Genomic DNA, 12,532 nt, shown 5'->3' with positions numbered 1-12,532 from the left:
ATCTAGATTTCTAGCAAGGCCAGGGAAATTTTCCTCAATTATTCACTTAAGTAGATTTTCCAACCCTTGTGTATTGTATTCTTTACCCTCAAGGATGCCTATAATTCTTATGTTAGACCCTTTACATAATCTGATATTTCTTGTAGGCTTTGTTTGTTCCTCTTATTTCTCTGTTCTATCTCTGTGACTAACTTATTTAATTGAAAGGTGTTGTCTTCAGGCTCTGAGATTCTTTCTGCTGCCTGATTTAACCTATTCTTCAGGCTTTCCACTGTGCTTTGTAATTCCTTGAATGAATTTTTAATTTCCAGAAGTTCTGTTTGATTTTTCTTTAATAATTCAATTTATTTAGTGAATTTTTCATTCATTTCCTGCATTGTTTTTGTGGTTTCTTTATGTTGTGTTTCTATTTTATCTTGTATTTCATTGAGCTTCCTTACAATCTATGCTTAAAATTCTTTATCTGTCATTTCAATATTCTGTTTTTGGATGGTATCATTGCTAGAGAGCTGGTGTTCCCTTTTAGGGGTGTGTTTTCACTCTGATTCTTCATACTTTTGGAATTCTTTGTCATCTGGAGAAGCTGTTGCTTCCTACTTTTGGATTTTCTTTTATTTAATTAATGACACACCCAATTTAATGTCTGAGTCCATAGGTGGTACTTGTGGGTGAGAATCAACCACACCCTCTATGATAGAGACAGTAAATACTGTTAAGGATGTGCAGATTGACCTCAGTGTCAGTAGGTGGCACTTGTCTGATGGTACAAGCTGCAATACTGTTTCTGGGTCTTGTGACCAGCTCTAGTTCCTCTGGAGAAGCACTCTAATGCCTCAGGTTGTGGGTGGAGTCCTGGAACTTCCAGGTGAGTCCTTATTCTCCACCACAGGAGAAGCAGTTTGGGGAGTGAGGCTGGGATGGGCTTTGTTGGGTAAGCCTGCCCTCAAGCTCCACAAATTCTGGCAGGGGATCTGCTTTGGCAGAGGTCAAAAGGTCTGCTCTCCACTTCTGTGCAAAGCTTGCAGGGAGGGGCTGAAGTGGCCCCACTCAACCAGAAAGTCTGCGTGTGGGGGCAGGGCTGTCTGAGACCTGCAATCCAGCAGTCTGGAGCAGGCCTCACTCTTTTCCACCCTTCCCTATTCCATGATTTCTGCTGGGCCTCTGCTGCCAGGCAGGCCTTCAAGCCAGCTGAGCTCCCCCATGACTGTGCTGGGGGCTAGGAGGTTCCCTGCCCAGGATCCTGGCCTGAGTTGGTGTCAGGTGTGGGGACCAGATGTCAGGTCCCTGTGTTCCCCGGTTCTTGGTTTCCAGTACTAAAGAATGGTTACTGGTACTGAGCTGATAGAGCAAATGCACAGAAAAAGCAGATGCAAGCAAGCAAAGTGCCAAAGTTTATTAAAGCATAGTACATTCCAGAGAAGGAATGAGTCAACCCCCTCACATGGAAGAAACCCTGAGTTTAAGAGGATTTTCTCTTTTATCCTGATTCCCTAATTTTATATTAAGTGGGGGTGGAATATTCATGTTTTCTTGGAAAGGGGTGGAGAATTCCCAGAACTGGGAGCCCTTCCCATTTTTAACCTTGTAAGGCAATTTCTGGGGGTTGCCATGGTATTTGTAAACTGTCATGGTGCAGATGGGTGTGATTTTTACTATGTTAATGAGGGTAGGTCACTTGAGGATACATGTACACATGATCCAGAGACCCTCGTTTGTGGCCTTCATCATATCTCCACTTTGTGGCCTTTCTACCTCTTTCTGGTCAGTTAGTCCTTGGAGTCCCTCTATTGTAGACCAAACATCTGTTCAGTCCTTGGGGATCCCTTCACAGATCATCTGTTCCTTCTTGGAAGCCCCCCTTCTGATTAATTTGTTCCTTCTAGTAGACAAAGCATCTCCTAGTGCCATCTATTTCTCAGTAGAAACCTCCTTTAGACAAAGCATCTGTTCCCCTTCCTCCTTGTCCCAACCTAACACTGGGAGTGTGGCCCTCCTGTGGGAGGAGGGTGCCCCACGTGCACACTGTAGCTAGGACCCACACTGCATTCTGCCCCCTGATCTGCCCTGCAGGCACCTGCACCTCCTGAGACTAATTCACAAATATCCCCTCTGTGCCCCTGGGCAAGGTGATCAAGACCTGGGTGTACAGGATCTGGCCTGCAGGCCCTGGAGATCAATCCCTGACTGTGCTAGGGTAAAGGGTACTGGTCTCGAGTCACTCACAGGTGCCCAAGGTGGTTTGATGTCCCTCTGCCTCGTGGTGTGACCATGTCTGATGGGGATGCCAGGCAAGAAGAGAAGGGAGGGCCTGCAGGCAGCGATCTCACAGTCTGAGCACCCCTGAGCAGTATAGGCTGCAGGATCCCAAAAGGAAAGGTCTGAGACCCGCTCCCTGTGGAAGCCTGTGTGTGGCAACTCAATTGTCTCTCTTGGCAGCCACAAGTGGGGGAGTGGAAGGGGACAAAAAGAGTCTGGGTAGATTAAAGTCCACACTCTGGTCATCTCCGACCCTTTCTCTGGGAGGCAGATCACCCAGAATGACCAGGATCTGCAGTCATGCAGATCACCTGGGACCCACTGGACCTCTGTGACTTCTGCAGTCTGGGCCAGAGTTGGGAAATGTCTGTGTGGAGATGAGCAAGATAGCACCTGAGGGGTTGAAGCCCCATGGGGAGGACAAAGGTGCATGGTGGGTAGAGAAGCAACATGGCACCTGCTGTCTGGCTTGGGTCTGTGTGGTGGGAGGCACCCTGGAGAGGCTGGGAGGCTGGTGTCCTGTGCCCAAGAAACTCTCCACTCACTGGTGGCAGCAATATCTCAGTTCATGTGGGTAGAAGGTCATCCCAGCAGCTCGGGAGCGTGCAGATGGTGGTCCAGCCTGACCTGGAGGGCAGAGTCAGGGCCAGACAGGCAACAGGTGGCTGGAGTGGAGGATGGTTTCAGGCTGGGCAAGCTGCCGTCTGGTTCTTAGGTGCAAGGGTCTCACAGGCACCAGGTCAGGTGTACAGAGGTCGCAGCTCTCCTTGTCCCACCCAAGACCCACTGAAGGGGTAGCCTGGGGGCTCTCAGGGCAGAGCCTGTTGCTCCCCAGCATGAGAGCCTCCAAGCCAAGACTGCAATGGAGTTGGAAGATAGGCCTCTGACCAGAGCCTCCAAGCCTTGGGTAGTGTGGATGGAGGGCCAACCCGGCCTGGAGGACAGGGTCAGGGCCAGACAGGCAGGAGGTGGCTGGGGCTTGGAGGATGGGTTTGGGGCCAAGCAGGCTGCAGGCTGCCTCCTAGGCACAAGGGTCCCACGGATGCCAGGTCAGACATGCAGGGGTTGCAGCTCTCCATGGCCCACCCAGAACCTGCTGAAGTGGTGGCCCAGAGCCTCTCAGATCGGTGTCTGCTGCTCTCCAGTCAATTCCCACTCGCAGGACCTGCTGTGGTCTAAGGGTGAAGTGCCTGGTTCTAAATTCCAGGGCACAGCTCAAGGAAGCCGCAGATCAGTCCAGTCCCTCCTCAGCCTGGTGTAGACCTGGCATGGTGCACCTGAGAGTCAAAGATGGCCCTAGCTGTTGCCTCATCTCCACAGCACCTGTGGTCTGGTGCAACGGCTCCACACCGACTCCAGGCGTGTCCCTGCCTGAGCAGGTAGCAGGTCTGTGGGGTGGTGGGTGCGTTCTTGCAGGTCAGACCGCACTGGGACCACAAGTTGAGCACGGTGCTCCCACGCTGTATTATCTGTTGCTCTCCTCATGTTTTCTAATCTTTGTGTCTGTATCACCCCATCACCTTCTTTCCACACTGAATGTCCCACGTTGCTTCTCTGTGAATTCACAATGCTACTTTTGGGGTGAGCAATCCATATCTAGGCAGCTGCTTGCACCTTTCACTTCCTTCCTTGGGAGCGGATTGCTGGCAGGCTGCCTCTCGTCTGCCATTTTCCCTCCTTTCCAGGCTGGTCTTGAACTCCTGACCTCGAGCATTCCTCCTGCCTTGGTCTCCCAGAGTGCTGGGAGCATCTATTACTTTCTAATTTCTACCTTATTTTATCATTTGATAATTTTACCAGTAGTGAGTGTTTCTTTTATCATAATAATTTAAAAAAACACAATTATGCACAAAAAACTAGGAGAACATGATCACTAACCTATCTGAAATCTTTATCGTCTTCAAAAGGAAAAAGAATTCAAAGGCATTGAGGAAACAATCAGGTGAATTTTAAACTGGCCTCCTTCCAGTGTTGGTTTTTAATTCTGCATCGTGGGCACCTCCTGGACTAAACACTCAAAATGAAAAATACATTCAGCTCATGTTTATGGGATTTCTGCTATTGACTATATGCTTCACACTTGTTATTTTATTTCTTCTTCACAGTAGATAGGTAGGAAGAATATGAGTGGTGTGCTTTTCAAGACTGGCTCATACTTTGGAATATTCTTCTGGAAGAAAATGGTTGCATCTGAATTTATAGTCTCCATGGTGGGGGCTGGGCTGAGTGACTGGTGTACTCAGTAATGGTTTTAGCAAACAGAGTGAAGCCAGCGTCTCATGATCAGAGGCTGCAACTGTGCAAAAGGAGCAGGTGTCCTCACCTGGGCCTGCTGCTGTGTGGGATGGGGTGTCACGAGCAGTGAGGTCACGCTGCAGAGGAACTTTCTTTGCTAATCCTATGAAATCCACCATGACCTTGTCAGCAATCTAATGCGTGTGATCTCTGAACTTACTACATTTTACCATGGACAAAGTCCATGTCACAAACTCTGTGGTGTGATGATAAACAAAATGGGCTCTCCTCTCACAAGTAGACTTTTATCAACACACCTGGGAGTGGGAGATTTGTTTGAAATCATGATGATGATGATTATGATAACAGTAAAATATTTATTAAGCTCTCTAGATATGCCAGCAGTATTCTGAATACTTCACATGCATTAGTAAAGTCAGTTCTAACAATAATCCTATGGGGTAAGTGCAGAAAATTTTAGTAACTTGTCAAAGTTTACACAGCTCATAAATAGCAGGGCTGGGAACTCACTTATATAGTGACCTTTTTTCCCCTAATCATCCATCTGTAGTCACTACTTTACATCTCTGCCACGAAACTTCCTTCTGCTACATATAACTTTGTTTCCATAATATACTCTGGGCACTTCCTCACTCGACTCAACTTAGAAAACTTCCTGTATCCCTTAGGATCCATTTAGAAAAATCTGTGAATTTCCCTAAATTTCCTTCTTGTTTCCTTAGTACTTGGTACTTACCTCTTTCACACTAAATTATCAATATGTGTGTGCATGTTGCTGCCTCCACTAAACTGTGAGCTCCAAGAGGAGCAATGTGATGCTTCCTTTTTCTTATTCTTACCCCCAGGATCTGGGTCAGGTCAATGCCCAATAAAGGTTTTATGAGTGAATAATGCAAAGAATGAAAAAAAAAAAAAACAACCCTCAATTATCTGAACAGAGCCAAAATTCAGACAGTTAGCAGAATAAAACTTTGAGCAGCCCAAACGAATGGCATGGCAATCGTGTTGTGAAGTGCATGCATGTCCTCAGAGAAGTGCCCTTGAAATGTATTGCGTTGTCTGTTCGTCATCTCTTTCTGACAGAATTGCCCCAACCCCTCTCCAAGGACGTAGGTCCATGGGAGCATCAGGCCCCTGTAATGTGACTCCTTTCCTCTAGGCCACAGTGGCTGGTCCAGGAGAGGTACCCACCCACGCTGAGCCTGTGAGTTTCTTTTGGAAGTGGTTGCTGTCGTGAGTGGAGGAGATGTAAATTCCAGAGCTGTTGGTGGTGGTTATTTTCCAGCATTTGGCCCATTAAGCCAAGAAGGCTTGTCTGTAGCAAATGTGACAAACGAGGTGCCAGGGGAAAAAAAAAGTCAAGTTTATAAATTGAGAAAAAAGTCCTGGATATAGCTCTTGTTGTAAACCAGCGACAGATATACAGGCTCCATGAGAAAATGGCCATTTACATATATTCACTATTGTACCCCAAAGTGTAGCACGGTAGGAATTTAATGATCATTTGTTCAATGTTCAGTGAATGAATAAGGAGTTTGTCAAACAGAGGAAACAGCTGGATGAAGGAAAGGGGCAGATGGTCCCAATTACCTTGATCTTGGGAGGTTTTGCATTTTGTATAGGATTATAATTGCCATAGCTGATTCCATCATTTTATCTTAGAAACCTTTGCTCTAAAAAATAGGCAGGAGTTCATATTTGTGGAAAAGATAATCATCAGAATGACCTGGAAAGCTTTTTATAAATGTCAGGTTCTGCCTGTGGGCATCGGGGGTGGGGTTCCAGAGTCTGCATTTTTCAACAAGTTCCTCAGGCGATTCTGCTGAACATTCTCTTGCACAAATCCCCACACCCTGTGGCTCACTCACCTCCCAGTTCTAAGTTATTTGTTGCATTCAGTGTCATTTATGTAATATCATTTTGTTATTTATCATTTATTTGGTGACTACTTGCTGTCAAATATATGTAGAACACAGCACAAATTGATTGCCTGCTTTTAAATTTTCCCAACAGGAAAGCCGTTCCTACCCCCTTTCAGTGAACAAAAAAGCAGTATTTTCTTTAGAGTCAGGAGTTTCATGGTATCGTTTCCACATAATGTAAGTAAAAATCCCTCCATACCATGAGAAGGTCAGAGAATGCGATTTTTAAAAACGCTATTTTTATTACCCTAGGCTGGAGTTCTTTATCCTGACCTGCTCTGCCTGTTTCTCAGAGAGGCAGGAAACACACATAGTCCAAGATAAACCAGAAACTGAGACTCTGACTGTGAAAGTCAATTGCACCATTTTGAATTATAAGGTAGTTCCAAGTTTGGGTCTGTATTTGGAGATCCCAAAGTCATGGTTCTGGTGCCTGTTCAGAGCAGCAGTGGCTGGACAGTGATCCAGCAACCACTGAGTCAAGCACCTGGGTGCCAGGCCCCGCACTGAGTAGCTGGATGCGTTACACAGTTACTTCCTGTTTCAGGGTCTCCGTATCTTCATCTCCCATGGAGGCCTCACATCAGACAAAGTTGTTCTTCAATTGAGGACTTGGGGACCTTAGAGAATATTGAATTAGAAGTCTAAAGCTGCCACTTTGGCTGATCATTTGACATCAGTATTTTCAAAATTACAAACACAAAACTTGACTATCAAAATTGCATCATAAAACTTGATAATAAGGGTGGTTATTCTAATATACTTATTATTTTTACAATTTGAATAAAATCCATTTTTTTTCTCATAGTCATTGAGGATGCCAAGTTAAGAAATAATACATTAGAGAAGGATATGTGTAGTTCCTTCTACCCATACCTGATTTCCCTGCTATTAGATCATCTTTAGGCAATTAGTCTTTTCCTCCTGACCACAGACAAAGTGTACATCTGAATTTGCCCTACGAGACAGAGAGATCAAGCCTACAGATAACATGGGATTTAATAACATTCATCTCCTGAGAACACGCTGTGTGCCAGACAATGCTTGGACGATACACAAGGAAGGACGAGTGTGTGCTCCCTGCCCACATGTGGTTTGCTGTCTGCTGCTCTCTTGCATTTTCTGTGCTCATGTCATTTGCCAGGAATTAGACTATGCATGAGGTCACAGGGAGGCCACCATACTTTTGCTTGCATGGCTCCTCTTGCCTGGAGTGCCCCGTATCATCCTGCCTTCCTAAGGAACCTCCTGCTCAATCTTCAAAATTCAATTTAAACATAACTTTTGTCTTATCATGAACACCCTCAGTAGAATTGGAACTCCTTCTTTGTGTCCTTACTGTACCTGGGCATGGTGTGATTATAGCTCTTGTTATACTTTGTTTTCATTGTTGTTACTGTTTTATTGTTTCTCCACCAGACTATGAATTGTTTGAAGGCAGGGACCAAGATCTTTACTTCTCCATTTCTCAAACCTGCAACTAACTAGTGCTCAATACTTGATTACAGAGTGATGAATATTTCAATGCTAACTAAGGTCCAGAGATGTTCACACTCTACTCTGCCATATATTCTCTGGGAAGGAGGGCGCTGGGTGGATGGGTGCAAGTCTCAGCTAAAATAACTCCCCAACTCCCTTCTCATCGTGGCAATTGCAGGCCCTATGCCTCCTTTCAGCACCATCCCTGATTATTCCCTCCCTCTCTAATTAGAAGCATCATCAGGTATTTCATTCTAGGTGCATACTTTCCTTTTAATTTTTTTTCCTTTGGATGTGCTATTTACAGTCTCCTGTTATTTGCTTTATCATCTTTAACTCTGATGATAATTGCACAGCCTGCAAAAGAAATTCTCATGGAGGGGAAAAGGTGCTTTCTGAAGGCCTAATGAATCCTTCAGGTGACAAGATAAAAACATAAGCTTCTTTTTTTTAAGAGATGTTTACGTCAAGTGGCAGTTTCATGCCTCTGCAGGCTGAGGGTCAGTAATACGCATTCAACTTTGTGGTTGATTTTCTAATTCTTGTAGTCATTTTGCCCTTTACTGAATAACTATAATGTTCCAAAATGTTAATTGCAATTTCTAAAGCGGGTTTTACAGCTGACTTGTAGCCTTATTTTATAGGTGAGATTCAGAGTAGACAGGAAATTGTTCAAAGTTACACAGCTGGAAAGTGACTAGAATTCTAAGATATTTGTAGCTGGTTTTCTTGCTGAAGCACTTTCCATTTTGGCATGATGTCAGCCAGCTATGACTAGTTTTATTGCATGTTTATGTACTGTCAAGCTGTATCCTAATAAGCCTTCATCTTTCCTCCTTTTTTTGGGCAGAGGTTTTAGATGTTTTATAAAGGAATCTCTTTTCAATTCCTGATCTGTTTGTTATGGGCTGGTTCTAAAATGAAGGAGTTAAATACTAAGGATCTCTCAGCCCTGTCCTTTTGTCAAATATGGTAATGAGCACTATGTGTGTCCCAGGACTTGTACTAATATTAGGCCTTTTAAGAGCTATAAAGATCAATAGTTTAGTTCTGCCCTCAGAGAGCTCACAATCTATAATGGGAACAAAACAATATCACAATTCATGATGACACAAGGCAGCATCTTAAAACTGGCATGAAAATGTATAAACAATCCCTAATGGGGAGTTGAATGAAGTTGGAATAATTCCCATATGTCTGACATGATCAAGGAAGGCTTCATAAAGGCAGTGACATTGGCTGAGACAGGGAAAGACAGAGAAGCTTTCCAACGGCAGTGTCAGGGCAGAATGTGTGGGCGGAGGTAACAAGATGAACTACACTGGTGAAAATATAGAGGAAAGGTGTGAGCCCCATCTCTGTGGAAGCCTTGGTTTGGTAGACACAGCAAGAGAGGGGAAGCAGCCGCTCCCACAGCCCCGGCTCAATCACCTCTCTCAGCAACTGTAGGTGGGGGAGGGCCAGGGGAGACAAAGAGTCTGAAAGGAGGACAGCTAGCACTCTGGCCATCTCTGTCCCTCTTTCTGGAAGGCAGCCCACCCAGAATGTTCAAATTCTGGGGTCATGCAGATCCCCAGGGATCCACTGGCCCCTGCGTTTCCTGCAGTCTGGGCCAGAGTTGGTAAATGTTTGTGTGGGGATGAGCTAGACGAGAACTGAGGGGCTGAAGGTCCCTAGGGAGGACACAGGTGCACAGTAGATGGAGAAGCAATATGGTGCCTGACATCTCGGCTCAGGTCTGTGGAGCTGGGCAGTGACCCCAGCGGGGCTGGCAGCTTGGTGCTTTGTCCTCAAGAAGCTCCCAGTTCACTGGCAGAAGCAGCTTTTGGGCTCATGAGGGTAGAGAGGCTCTCCAGCAGCTCAAGAGCTTCCTGACTGCCAGAGATGGGAGGGAGGGAGAAACAAAGCCCCCCGCCTACCCTTTTTGCCAGGATCCAGTCCTCTGCGAGGTTGATCTCTGCTGATATCTTGCTCCTTGCTCTGCTCTGCAACTTCTTCCTGTGGGCTCTCTGGTAGGTTCGGCACTTTCCTCTCAGCATGACACCTGTTCTATGTTTTCTTTTTCGTTTTTATCTAAAACTTTTCCTTCTTTCCGAGTGGTCTAGTTGCTGATGTCTCTGGTCAGCCATCTTTAGAATACATTTATTTCTTTGTTTAGCCTGAACAGTAAAATTTAACTTATATGAATAGCATTTGGAGCAAGAATTAAATAATTTTGAAAGACTTTCTGAAAGAAAGGTTACCCTCTTCTTCCTTGAACTGGCTTTTAATATTTAATTAGACCTCTGTTTGAGCCTCGTTACACTCTTACCCTGATTTCATTCCATAACAGTCAGAAGCCCATGGCCCATGCCCTCCCTAAGACGTGGTCTCAGAGTGAAACTGGCCCCGCAGCTGCCTGTACCTTAGCATCAGATCCTTGCTCCTAATTGCATGTCTTACCAGAGAGAAGAAGCCTAATTATCTCCTCCTTTGGCAAAGTTTCTTGAGAGAAAACTCCTTGTCTGTTTTCTCTTTTTTTTTTCCTTTTTGAGAAAAATAATATCTTTGAACCTGATTTCTTTTCTTTTTTTTTTTTCTTTTTGAGACAGAGTCTCACTCTGTTGCCCAGGCTAGAGTGCCATGGCGTCAGCCTAGCTCACAGCAACCTCAAACTCCTGGGCTCAAGCGATCCTTCGGCTTCAGCCTCCTGAGTAGCTGGGACTACAGGCATGCACCACCATGCCCGGCTAATTTTTTCTATATATATTTTTAGTTGGCCAGATAATTTCTTTGTATTTTTAGTAGAGACGGGGTCTCGCTCTTGCTCAGGCTGGTCTTGAACTTCTGAGCTCAAACGATCCTTCCGCCTCGGCCTCCCAGAGGTGCTAGGATTACAGGTGTGAGCCACCACGCCCGGCCCTGAACCTGATTTCATCTTGGGTATGGAAGCTGGAGAGAAAAAACTACACAAACAGACATAGACACACATATACATATTTAATATTTTGTACAAATAGTTTTTTTTTTTACCTCTGTTTTTCTGGTTTTATAGATATTTAGAGTGGCATAAAGGGGTTAGACCCCTAAACCTAACATGTAACACATGTGCAGTGATGTCAGTTAAGATCTCTTTAATTCACATATTACTTCCTTTGAACTCACTGTTCCCACACCCAAGCACAGCAGGACTGATGGGAAGCTTGTTCTCATGCTTAATTTAAAATGTATATTATGTCGTATTATAATAGTATAAAATTACATACACATAATGTGCATGTGTATGTATGATTTTAACAAAATGAGGTAGAGAGAGAAACTATTTTCCAACCATCTTGCCTAATGTCAGCAGCAGCTTACCTGGACAAATACTGACTGAATCAAGTAAGTAAGCCGGGAGATTTAGGTTCAATATTACAAATGTCATGCAAGGGAATTTTTAAAGATTCTGTTTTGCACTTTGGAGCATAACAGCGATTTCTAAGATGGGAGTTTGGAGAGGCACATGCTCTCTGCCAGGTTCATTTCAGTCTCTAGCCCCGTCTGACACTGTGTGTGCCTGTGTTATATTTCCTGTGTCCCTGATACCTGAGGAAATGGCTCTTTGTGTAGGTGCTGCATTTGTGGATTAGCAAACTGTAGATAATCAAGTGACTCATTTCAGGATAAGGTGCTGGAGCCAAACCTTGTAATTTTCCTCAGTCTAAACCTTCTTTCCCAGTGTGAAATAAACTGATTTCTGATAAGGCAGAGCAGGACACAGAGAGTAAGCAAGGTGAGCCCAAGACAGGGTTGCATTAGACTACAGAAATTCAAGGCAGAGAATGTGTCTTGTTCAAATTTGCACCTTCCGGTGGCATTTAGTGGGCAGTCAGTTGGTGGTAATTTTTTTTTAGTATTCAGAATAACAATGCTTTAAGTTTACAAAGCTTTTTGAAATGCACAAAGATCTTTCACATTTATTATCTTATTTAATACGAATGTGAGTTGTTCAAGACTAGTTACAATATCTCTGTTTTACAGATAAGGAAACAGACTCTGAGAAGTTGAGGAGTTGCCCACAGTAACAGAGCAGGTTACAGTGATTGACTCTGAGTCTGGCATTGGCACTTCTGCCTCTGAATCCTCTCTTGTTGTTTTGCCTTAGCTGTCCTCATTAACTATAACGATCGGAAGAAAAATGAATGAATGAGTAAAAGAATGATGGCCAGAGCAGAGTGCCATGCCTCTGGGCTGGAGAAGCCAGCCTGGCAAAGAACACCCAGACAGAAAATCCACCAGGATCCCCCTGAGAAATCCAGGCTGTTGGTAACAGATTACAAATCCCCAATGCAGCAGGGGAGGGAAACTCACTCATATTACACTCCGATGTGCAAGTAATCTGCATGTAAAATTTTTATCTATAATTATTAATAATTTCATCTTCATTAAGAACCCACATACTGCTGAATAGTAGGGGCCACTACAATGAGTTCAATTTGTTAAATGCAATGGAGCTGGTAATCTCCAAAAGCTTGTATTCCTGATACCCGTTCTTCTCCCTACTCCTCCCCAGGTTGGCCTCTGGAGATATAGGGAAAGGTGTTAGGAGACTTTGTGGTGAATGGAATGGGACAGTCTCTTGGCTTCATGTGTGAGTC

The sequence above is a fragment of the Lemur catta genome, chromosome 7, assembly GCF_020740605.2.
Source record: "Lemur catta isolate mLemCat1 chromosome 7, mLemCat1.pri, whole genome shotgun sequence".
Taxonomy (NCBI): domain Eukaryota; kingdom Metazoa; phylum Chordata; class Mammalia; order Primates; family Lemuridae; genus Lemur; species Lemur catta.
This window is presented reverse-complemented; position numbering follows the sequence as displayed.